The sequence below is a fragment of the Bufo bufo genome, chromosome 1 (assembly GCF_905171765.1).
Source record: "Bufo bufo chromosome 1, aBufBuf1.1, whole genome shotgun sequence".
Classification (NCBI taxonomy): domain Eukaryota; kingdom Metazoa; phylum Chordata; class Amphibia; order Anura; family Bufonidae; genus Bufo; species Bufo bufo.
Window position 1 is genome coordinate 481,127,377 of NC_053389.1, and position 12,727 is coordinate 481,140,103.

The window sequence follows — 12,727 nt, forward strand, 5'->3', positions numbered from 1 at the left end:
CACTGTCAGTAGAACACTACGTCGTCATGGTTTCAAATCATGCATTGCATGGAAGGTTCCCTTGCTCAAGTCATCACATGTCCAGGCTCGTCTGACATTTGCCAATGACCATCTGGATAATCCAGAGAAGGCATGGGAGAAAGTAATGTGGTCAGATGAGACTAAAGTAGAACTTTTTAGTCTAAACTTCACTCGTGTTTGGAGGAAAAAGAAGGGTGAGTTGCATCCCATTAACACCATGCCTACTATGAAGCATGGGGGTGGTAACATCATGCTTTGGGGGTGCTTTTCTGCAAAGGGGACAGGACGACTGCACTGTATTAAGGAGAGGATGAATTGGGCTATTTATTGTGAGATTTTGAGCAACAACCTCATTCCCTCAGTCAGAGCATTGAAGATGGGTAGTGGCTGGGTCTTCTAACATGACAACGACCCAAAGCACACAGCCAGGATAACCAAGGAGTGGATCCGTAAGAAGCATATCAAGGTTCTGGAGTGGCCTAGCCAGTCTCCAGACCTAAATCCAATAGAACATCTATGGAGGGAGCTGAAACTCTGTGACAGCCCCGAAACCTGACAAATCTAGAGGAGATCTATGTGGAGGAGTGGGCCAAAATCCTTGTTGCAGTGTGAGCAAACCTGGTCAAGAACCACAGGAAACGTTTGACCTCTGTAATTGCAAACAAAGGCTTCTGTACCAAATAGTAACACTGATTTTCTCAGGTGTTCAAATAGTTATGTTCAGCAGTGCAAGACCAATAAATTCTTTAAAAATCGTACAAAGTGATTTCCTGAATTTTTCTTTTTTATTCTGTCTCTCAGAGTGGGAATGCACCTACAATGTGATTATCAGACCCGTTCATGATTTCTAAGTGGGAGAACTTGCAAAATTGCAAGGTGTTCAAATACTTCTGTTCCTCACTGTGGGTGCCTGTATCTGAGGCGTTATATGTTGAGCAGGTGGTTTCAGACTGTCATGTACTTAATTCTTTATCTTAAACTGGTGTAACTCGGTGACCTTGGGAAATAATTAAATCTCCAGCTTCCTGTGACACTAAAAATAAGAACATGCAGATGCTTTGGGAAAGGAATCCATTGTTGCCTGCATTGTTCTGAAACGAATAAAGATTCTCACTTTTGTATAAAGGACGTGTTAAATATGGCCCTCAATAAAATCCATAGAGCAGGTAATCCATTAGTTAACATGGCTTCCTGAGCTCAATTATGTTTCTGTACAGGCTGCGGAAGTTTAGGGAGTGCCCGGATACGTGGCTAATGGCAGGCTCCAGGGTCTCTTGCTGCAGACACTTTCCCAAGGTTTCCTGACATTTTTTTAAAATACCAGCTTCACTCCCTTTTTATCAGGAGGAAATGGGCTTTGAACAACCTTTGTCTGTGCGGCTTTTAAAGCACAAGCTTTAGGTTCCCTCGCAGCTGAATGCTGCTGGATAAACTAAACATTTGATGTCGGTTGTGAAGATGAAGGACTTTTCTTGTGTCTCAAACCATAACATCAGGCTATGTGCGATGATCACAGGCTGCAAATGGGAGCACATCCCATTTCAGGGGGAATTTTGGAATTCTGCCTCTTTATATAGTATGCAAGTGCAACCCATTTCAGATACACCATTGTCCTCCTTGGGCAGTCGCTTTGTGTTAGAAGGGTCCTCAATAATCATCTTAAATCAATGGAGTGACTCAGCATCAAGTATTAAATTTCCCTGCAGCATGGTCACAGGGGAAATAAAGCATTACACAGTTTCCATTTCAATCAATGGATTTCAACGTATTGTACAGGCAACCCTGGTTCTCCAGAAGGAAAGATGCTATTTATAGCCACTCTCTGTGCTGTCTAATACAGTGTTCCTCAACTCCAGTCTTCAGGACCCACCTACCGGTCATGATTTGAGAATATCCCATAGAATAAATACCTGTGGTAAGTCCTGATGCACTGACAGTAATTTTATCACCTGCTCAATACTAAGGAAATCCTCAAAACATTAACGGCAGGTAGGCCCTGAGGACTGAAGTTGAGGAACCCTGGTCTAAAAGATGATGGTCCCCATAATTGACCTCAGAATTTCTCATAAGTTTTTGAAAAAGCAAGAAAATCTCTTTAGGCTACTTTCACACTAGTGGCACGGGCCTCCGGAAGGCTGTACCGTCGGGTGAACAGCCTGCCGGATCCGTCCTGCCGCTAGTGACTGTGTGCCTCCGGACTGCTGCTCTGTTCCCATTGACTATAATGGGGGCGGGGGCGGAGTTCCGGCGAGGCACGGCAGCGCACGGCAAGAGGACATTTAATCCGGCTGCCTCTCGCCGTGCACTGCCGTGCCTCGCCGGAACTCCGCCCTCGCCCACATTATAGTCAATGGGGACAGAGCAGCAGTCCGGAGGCACACAGTCACTAGCGGCAGGACGGATCCGGCAGGCTGTTCAACCGACGGTACAGCCTGCCGGAGGTCCGTGCCACTAGTGTGAAAGTAGCCTAAAGAGATTTTCTTGCTTTTTCAAAAACTTATGAGAAATTCTGAGGTCAATTATGGGGACCATCATCTTTTAGACCAGGGTTCCTCAACTTCAGTCCTCAGGGCCCACCTGCCGTTAATGTTTTGAGGATTTCCTTAGTATTGAGCAGGTGATAAAGGACGGATCCGGCAGGCTGTTCACTAGTGATGAGCGGCAGGGGTCATATTCGAATTTGCGATATTTCACGAATATTTTGTAGAATATTCGTCGAAAATTTGCAAATTCGAAAATTCGTGATTTTTTTTTTACTCAAAAAATCGGGAAGGTAATGATTGTGCAATATGCGAATTTTCGGAATTCGAATTTTCAGATTCAAATTTTTTATTGCGAATTTTTCAATTTACAACTATTAGACAAAGAAGATTATATCACTATATTAGCTAAATTGCTCTATTTGATTTTTTTAGAATATTCTCTATATTGCTATAACTTCGTTTTTTCGAATATTCGTAATATTCTAAAACAAGAATATATAGCAATATAGCGAATATTCAAAAAAACGAATATAGAGCAAAATTCGCAAACACTACTACTCCTAAAGTCAAGTATATTGCAGCCTTCTTATTGGCCCACAAGCTAGAAGCAGTGAGGGATCATGTGTACTGATAAAAAAAATGAAAAAGAAAATCTGAAAAAATTCGAATATTCCAAATTTCGAATATATATAACTATATTCTAAATTTTCGCGAATTTTCGAAGTACCTATATTCGCGATAAAAATTCGAAATTCGAATATTCGTGATCAACACTACTGTTCACCCGACGGTCCGTGCCGCTAGTGTGAAAGTAGCCTTAGGTTGCTGTTCCTGTTATCTCATAGAACAGCTCTGCTGTAGCTCTCACCCTCGGCTTGGGGCTTGTAAAGCACACTGTAAGTTGTTCTTACACCAAAGCTGGTGATCCACAGGTTGCAAACTGCTGCCTTAGAATGTGTTTCTCTCTCTTTCTATATATATATATTTTTTCTTGGAGGTGTTAGAATACCAACAGCTTAATGCATGAGGAACTATGTAAAGCCGGTCTTAATAAATGTCGGCCTTTATGTTTTATCGGCAAGGAATGGGAAGGGACATACAGAAAGAAGGAGGAGGTAATCACTGGATACAAGAAAGCAGGGCAGTAGATATTATATGTGTAACCTGGGCACATATGGTTGAGAGGCCCAGAAGGTACAAGGGCCAACTGCAAACTTAAAAACAGCTTCCTTCTGTTACGTTTAATTTAGGTAACTGAAATAATCAATTTCATGGATCTCAAATACTGTGGATAGTTAGAGACATAAGGGGATAGTTCTATGACTGTGATGGCTAACCTCCGGCACTCTAGCTTTGGTGAAACTAAAACTCCCAAGATGTACACTTGTTTGGCTGTTCTCCGAACTCCATAGAAATGAATAGAGCATGCTGGGAGTCGTAGTTTCACCACAGTTGAAGTTAGCCATCACTGTTCTATGATGATCTATTGATAAGCAAAGGGCAAATATACCATTCACTTGCACAGGGGCCCTCTGCTGTCTGTGTCCTTCACTGCAACACAGAGAAATCTTTTCTGCTGGACAGTAGATATAATCTAGGTATACAACATAGAAGAGCTTATACGAGGAGCATGGATGGACATATAGAATAGCTAAAGAAAGGGAAAAAAACGTCATGGGGCAGAGTTATCATAGTTGGGCTATGATAACCAGATACACGTACGCCTCGTCATAAATGAGCATCATCTGTCAGTCCCTGGAAGAAAACTAGTAGAATTTGATCAATGTGAAAGTGGCAATGCCAGCGGAGAAACGGCACCATACCATTGGAGAAATCGTAAACATGCAATTTGCAACTTTTTCAAGCCACAACAGTGGCATACTTTAATGATACATGTGGGCCTATATGTGTCTTTATTCCAACTATTTTGAAGAAAGGGCTATTTTAAAAAATAAATTTTTAAAGGTGCTTCACAAGTAGCTTTTTATAGGTGTTTTTCTGCAGTTTATGCCCTTTTCAGGTTTTTTTTTTTGCAATAAAACACGAGCGCCAGGTGTTAGCTGAAGGTCTATCTGGAAAAAGAAATGCAGAACACACAACCGTATTTGGTCCTCTCATGTTTCTCAATTAGCTGGCTTTTTTGCCTTTCTTGCTTCTTTTCAAAATCTCAGTATGCTGGAGCTGTGGATGTTTTTAGGCATTTTGACAACACCAAAGCCAAATTCATGTGTGTGGAGACCCTAAAGCTATATTTTTAATGGGGAAGTAAAATATCTGAAGGGATGTAATTCTAGTCTGCAGACCTGCAGTGAAAACAGAAATTATTACAAAGGATGCACGTTCCTTATGTATTTTGCTTGAAAGCATTGCCATTGTCGCCCCCTGCTGTTACATATTGGTATCAGTCAGTTATTTGGATCTGAATATGATCATACCGTAAAATAAATATTCCTCAGACATTTCTGAGACTAAGATGCCTTACCAAAATGGGGCTTACAAAAAGGGGCACATGTTTTAAAAATAACCTCATTCCGATACATGGAACAAGTTTTCAGGGGAAGAAAATTCAGCAATAAGGCTGATTTACATGACCATGATTGGGCCGAGAAACACGACCCGTGTGTCAGTTGAATCTCTCAGGCTACGGCTCTCCTAACCAGAACTGACCACATCATAGTGTTTTATGATACTGTCCGTTCCTATCTTATCACAGGTCTATCGTACTGTATGCAGAATGTCCTGTGAGTCTTGTGAATCAGCCCTTAATCTGCTTTGTGAGAACATAATCAAAGACATAGCATAATGTGTTATTGGATTCCTTAAGGCTACATGCACACGACCTTTCTATGTTTTGCGGTCCGCAAATTGCAGATCCGCAAAACACGGATGGCGTCCATGTGCGTTCTGCAATTTGCGGAACGGCACGGACAGCCATTAATATAACTGCCTATTCTTGTCTGCAAAACGGACAAGAATAGGACAGGTTATATTATTTTTTGCGGACCACGGAATGGAGCAACGGATGCGGACAGCACACGGAGTACTGTCCGCATCTTTTGTGGCCCCATTGAAGTGAAAGGGTCCGCACTCGAGCTGCAAATACTGCGGCTCAGATACGGACCAAAACAACGGTCGTGTGCATGAGGCCTAAAGAGCAGATCCAGACAGAACTGATGCACACTATTACTTTTATTTGTGCACTCAATGGATTGCATCCCATACAAATGACTGTGCACATTGTGACAGAATCAGAAAAAAATGAAAGATAAACTCTAGACCAGGGATGGTGAACCTTTTAGAGACCAAGTGCCCAAACTGTAAACCAAAACCCACTTACTTATCACAAGGTGCCAACACAGCAATTAAACCTGAATACTACAGTCCAATATAGTATATCCTCCATGTGCTTTATCATTTAGCTATAATAGCCCGGCTACATTCAATGTGCTGCCTGTGCTGTTCATAGTGCGCTGATAAATGGAAACAGGAAAAGTCTAAGGCATATTGGTACACCATAGACTTTTTCCAGGGTGTGGGTGCCCACAGAGAGGGCTCTGAGTGCCGCCTCTGGCACCCGTGCCATAGGTTCGCCACCACTGCTCTAGACAATATGTGACCTAATACTGGCAGATGAGGGAAATGTACTAATAATACACAGTACACCATTCAGCCATAATATTAAAACCTAATTTTGTGCAAGTCCCCTTCATGCAGCCAAAACAGCTCTGATCTATCAAGGCCTGGACTCAACAGGACCTCCAAAGGTGTTCTATGATATCTGGCATCAAGAAATTAGTAGCAGATCCTATACGTTCCCTGCTCTGCTGTTCGGCGCTTTGTTGTGATGCAGACAGCTCAATTACATTATTGTGCCACTTGCGACGTTCAGCAGATGCAGGCCTTACCTGAAGAGGCCTGGACTGCATCACTGGACAGCTTTGTGGGACTGCCAGGGAAAGGTAAGTATTATACAGCACTGTACACTGGAGCAGAGAGCATAGAAGTGGGACATGGAGCATGGCAGCACAGAGCACAGGGGCACAGAGCATGAGGGCACAAAGCAAGCAACACTATATAAGGGGCACAAAGCATGGGGTCTCAATGCAGGGGGTGCAGAGCATGTAGCACTAAACAAGGGACATGGGAGTAAAAAGCATGGGGGCACAGAACATGGGGGAACAGATCAGGGGGAAAGAGCATGGGGGCAAAAGAGCTTTGGGGCGCAGAGCATGTATAACTATATAAGGGGGTACAAAGCATGTAGCAAAGTACCAGGGCACAGAGCATGTAGAACTATATAAGGGGGCAAAGAGCATGTAGCACTATATAAGGGGGCACAGAGCATGTAGAGCTATATAAGGGGGCACAGAGCATGTAGAACTATATAAGGGGGCACAGAGCATGTAGCAAAGTAACGGGGCACAGAGCATGTAGAACTATATAAGGGGCACAGAGCATGTAGAACTATATAAGGGGGCACAGAGCATGTAGAACTATATAAGGGGGCACAGAGCATGTAGAACTATATAAGGGGGTACAGAGCACGTAGAACTATATAAGGGGGCACAGAGCATGTAGAACTATATAAGGGGGCACAGAGCATGTAGCAAAGTACCAGGGCACAGAGCATGTAGAACTATATAAGGGGGCACAGAGCATGTAGAACTATATAAGGGGGCACAGAGCATGTAGAACTATATAAGGGGCACAGAGCATGTAGCAAAGTATCGGGGCACAGAGCATGTAGAACTATATAAGGGGGCATGTAGAATTATATAAGGGGGCACAGAGCATGTAGAACTATATAAGGGGCACAGAGCATGTAGCAAAGTACCGGGGCACAAAGCATGCAGAACTATATAAGGGGGCACAAAGCATGTAGCAAAGTACCGGGGCACAAAGCATGTAGAACTATATAAGGGGGCACAGAGCATGTAGAACTATATAAGGGGGCACAGAGCATGTATAACTATATAAGGGGGTACAAAGCATGTAGCAAAGTACCAGTGCACAGAGCATGTAGAACTATATAAAGGGGCAAAGAGCATGTAGAACTATATAAGGGGGCACAGAGCATGTAGAACTATAGAAGGGGGCACAGAGCATGTAGAACTATATAAGGGGCACAGAGCATGTAGCAAAGTATCGGGGCACAGAGCATGTAGAACTATATAAGGGGGCATGTAGAATTATATAAGGGGGCACAGAGCATGTAGAACTATATAAGGGGCACAGAGCATGTAGCAAAGTACCGGGGCACAGAGCATGTAGAACTATATAAGGGGGCACAGAGCATGTAGAACTATATAAGGGGGCACAGAGCATGTAGAACTATATAAGGGGCACAGAGCATGTAGCAAAGTATCGGGGCACAGAGCATGTAGAACTATATAAGGGGGCACAGAGCATGTAGAACTATATAAGGGGGCACAGAGCATGTAGAACTATATAAGGGGGCACAGAGCATGTAGAACTATATAAGGGGGCACAGAGCATGTAGCAAAGTATCGGGGCACAGAGCATGTAGAACTATATAAGGGGGCATGTAGAATTATATAAGGGGGCACAGAGCATGTAGAACTATATAAGGGGGCACAGAGCATGTAGCAAAGTACCGGGGCACAGAGCATGCAGAACTATATAAGGGGGCACAGAGCATGTAGCAAAGTACCGGGGCACAGAGCATGTAGAACTATATAAGGGGGAACAGAGCATGTAGAACTATATAAGGGGGCACAGAGCATGTAGAACTACATAAGGGGGCACAGAGCACGTAGAACTATATAAGGGGGCACAGAGCATGTAGAACTATATAAGGGGGCACAGAGCATGTATCAAAGTACCAGGGCACAGAGCATGTAGAACTATATAAGGGGGCACAGAGCATGTAGAACTATATAAGGGGGCACAGAGCATGTAGAACTATATAAGGGGCACAGAGCATGTAGCAAAGTATCGGGGCACAGAGCATGTAGAACTATATAAGGGGGCACAGAGCATGTAGAACTATATAAGGGGGCACAGAGCATGTAGAACTATATAAGGGGGCACAGAGCATGTAGAACTATATAAGGGGGCACAGAGCATGTAGAACTATATAAGGGGGCACAGAGCATGTAGCAAAGTATCGGGGCACAGAGCATGTAGAACTATATAAGGGGGCATGTAGAATTATATAAGGGGGCACAGAGCATGTAGAACTATATAAGGGGGCACAGAGCATGTAGCAAAGTACCGGGGCACAGAGCATGCAGAACTATATAAGGGGGCACAGAGCATGTAGCAAAGTACCGGGGCACAGAGCATGTAGAACTATATAAGGGGGAACAGAGCATGTAGAACTATATAATGGGGCACAGAGCAAGTAGAACTATATAAGGGGGCACAGAGCATGTAGAACTATATAAGGGGCACAGAGCATGTAGAACTATATAAGGGGGCACAGAGCATGTAGCAAAGTACCGGGGCACAGAGCATGTAGAACTATATAAGGGGGCTCAGAGCATGTAGAACTATACAAGGGGGCACAGAGCATGTAGAACTATATAAGGGGCACAGAGCATGTAGCAAAGTATCGGGGCACAGAGCATGTAGAACTATATAAGGGGGCATGTAGAATTATATAAGGGGGCACAGAGCATGTAGAACTATATAAGGGGCACAGAGCATGCAGAACTATATAAGGGGGCACAGAGCATGCAGAACTATGTAAGGGGGCACAGAACATGTAGAACAATATAAGGGGGCACAGAGCATGTAGAACTATATAAGGGACACAGAGCATGTAGAACTATATATGGGGGCACAGAGCATGTAGAACTATATAAGGGGCACAGAGCATGTAGCAAAGTATCGGGGCACAGAGCATGTAGAACTATATAAGGGGGCACAGAGCATGAAGAACAATATAAGGGGGCACAGAGCATGTAGAACTATATAAGGGGGCACAGAGCATGTAGAACTATATAAGGGGGCACAGAGCATGTAGAACTATATAAGGGGGCACAGAGCATGTCGAACAATATAAGGGGGCACAGAGCATGTAGAACTATATAAGGGGCACAGAGCATGTAGAACTATATAAGGGGGCACAGAGCATGTAGAATTATATAAGGGGGCACAGAGCATGTAGCAAAGTACCGGGGCACAGAGCATGTAGAACTATATAAGGGGGCACAGAGCATGTAGCAAAGTACCGGGGCACAGAGCATGTAGAACTATATAAATGGGGTAAAGAAATGAGGACACAAAGCATGTAGCACTATATAAGGAGGCACAGGCCATGTGGCACAGTATGGGGCACAGAGCATGTTGCAGAGTATGGGTGCCCAGAGCATATGGAACTGTCTATGGAAGTTGGACCCTTTTAAAATGTAGCTTTTATTTAGTTTAATTTAAAAAAGCAAAAATATATAGACACCCTCTGGTAACCGGGTTTCCAGAATAATATATAACAGGACAAGATGTTGCCCCGCCACCACCGTGAATTGGTGAAAAAAAAAATAATAATAATAAATAAGATAAGTGTAAATTCCAGGGGCGTTAATGACATTAGTTGGAGGTTGGGGAATTGGATAGAGGATAGGGCACCTTACTGTGGGTACTGGGGATGGTTCTCTCCCTGTACCCACCCTAAAATAGTCCTCTGCCCAGGGATGAACCCTAATGGTGGGATCACCCTGTCCCCGTGCCTACCCTGTCTTGCCCTGTACAGCCCTGTACATTTGGAATTTTTTACACAATTATTGATGTCAGTTTTTATCCCGACGCGTTTCCCCACTATGGTTCCTCAGGGGGTCGGTTAAAAGATGATAATTGTTAAGAGTAACATCATGGATCAAAAAAACAGGATAATAAACCAGATAATGTTTGATATAATTACTGTGTCCTGGTAGATGCCATGGGGCAGGCCATGTAGGGGGGAGAGAAGACTCACACTTATTCTCCTGATGAAAAGAGATGTCACAGGTGAGCTGCCCCCCTGGTGTCTGGACTGCCGCCTGCCGAGCTTGATGACTGCCCCAATCGAATTCCCCAACCTCCAACTAATGTCATTAACGCCCCTGGAATTTACACTTATCTTATTTATTATTATTATTATTATTTTTTTTTTTTCATGGTGGTAGCTGGGCAACATCTTGTCCTGTTATATATTATTCTGGATACCCGGTTACCAGAGGGTGTCTATATATTTTTGCTTTTTTAAATTAAACTAAATAAAAGCTACATTTTAAAAGGGTCCAATTTCCAGGATAATACTCACTTATACGGACACCTATACTATTATTTATATCTAATTCTTTGAGAATTCTGTTTAACACTGTCTATGGAAGCACTACCAGCAGGGGTATTGTGTGGTACATTGTTTTTAAGGGTCATATTATGTGACAACAAATCTAACTGTATCATTTGCACATCATTCTGTCTATCCACAGAAAAGCCTGACAAGAGAGGAAGGCAGGTAAGATTGATGATTGACAAAATCATACTACTGTCTCCAAGACATCTTAAGCGATGATGATGAATAGAAATAATGATATGGTAGAATGGATTACTGTACTGTAAGGTAGAATATTATCTATCAAAAGCCGGGTGTCACCCTGCAAACTCACTGAAGTATAGACTGTCACAGTAAGAATGATCATGGGAATAGATGTACTGTTGAAGCCTATAATATCTATTGCTATTGTGTGCTACCAGTTTGCAGCTGCAAGTCAGAATGCTGTATATTACAGAATTGCTGAAAGTGTCTTTTCTCACCTTCAGGAATTTATTTTTTATAAAGGAGAAATAAAAAGTACTCATCAACAAAAATCCTAATAACAATAAAAAAGAATTATAAACACTGTTTAGCATGCGGAAATATATCAAATATTGTTCAACCTGGTGCACCAATCACAAGTCTGAACAGACATGCCTATATAACCTGCTTGTAAGCACCATTTCCAGTTAATTAATTCAGTGTTCTAGTGTTCTGTTTTTCACCATAGGTCACTTTTGTGAGCCACGGATCGGTCCAATTATTGGGAATAAACATTTGGACAAACACTTATTACTGATAATTGACCCATGTGAATGCACTGCAAATGCTTCTTTGTCCTTGTCCTTGTCTGTCAGCAGCACATCACCCTGTGTAAACAGAAATGCTGCTGACAGACAAAACTTTATGGGGAAGAACAATCATAGTAACAACAGCTTATCCCCATACATTATTCCTGATGGCCTGTGTATATGGGTCCTTAGACAATCCATGTCACTATGCTTTGTTATAGTAAGGTAACGGCCAAAGGGTGAGAGAGGCGCTCATAGGGTAAGTAAATCGAGGTACAACAGCTTCCTTCAAATTGCTGGTGGATACGATAGACTCACCTGTTTTGGTTGCACCGGAGTTAAGTGCAACCGTATTGCAGGTGGTCTGTGAGGTATAAAAGTCGCAGGTCGGTGCTGCCAGCTGCGTCAAGAGACCCCTTGGGGCGAAGGCCAGGTTGCCACTCGGGTATATATAGGAAAACGTATCTCAGCTTGTCACGATGGCGTGATCCAGCTGGTAGACGATCATAAGGCGCATTACCACAACCCGATGCAGGATACAACAAAGTTTATTATGAGACAGTTTTTTATATATATGTTCTTATAATTATTGATGTACTCGCCCACTCAATGGAGTGTTTTTCCCCTGTTTTATCGATATTTATTTATTTATTCATGCAAATATATAACTATATATTAAATTCCATATATGACTTTTAAACGTACATATATATTAATTTATTTTCTATTGTACTTTTCCTATTATCTATGTTCCTTGTAGACTTGATAAAGGGGCCGTCGAGACCCCGAAACGCGTTGTCTCATAATAAACTTTGTTGTATCCTGTACAGGGTTGTGGTAATGCGCCTTATGATCGTCTACCAGCTGGATCACTCCATCGTGACAAGCTGAGATACGTTTTACTATGCTTTGTTATGGCATATGAATGAGAAAGAGAGCACAGAAGAGAGAGTGACTACAAGGGTGTCTCTGACTTCCTCTGGAGGACCCATCCTATCTGTCCATTACTCAGTGATCACTTGCTGGTCCCTTCTCCAGCAATAACTGTGTACAGTATCTTGTCAAAAGTAGTGAAAGGCGTATAGGTCCTCACTGCTAATGTGCCATAAAGTGTTCTTGGAAGAGGACCATTAGGTGTTGTAGATGAAATAATTTTGTATACTAAACTTGAT

The 12,727-nt window shown here is 42.8% G+C and overlaps 1 protein-coding gene across 1 annotated transcript in view; it reads right to left on the minus strand.

Annotated features, from left to right (window-relative positions):
• Positions 1-12,727, minus strand: part of PTPRB (protein tyrosine phosphatase receptor type B) — a 158,927-nt gene that overhangs the window by 114,206 nt on the left and 31,994 nt on the right. The gene's annotated exons all lie outside the window — the stretch shown is intronic.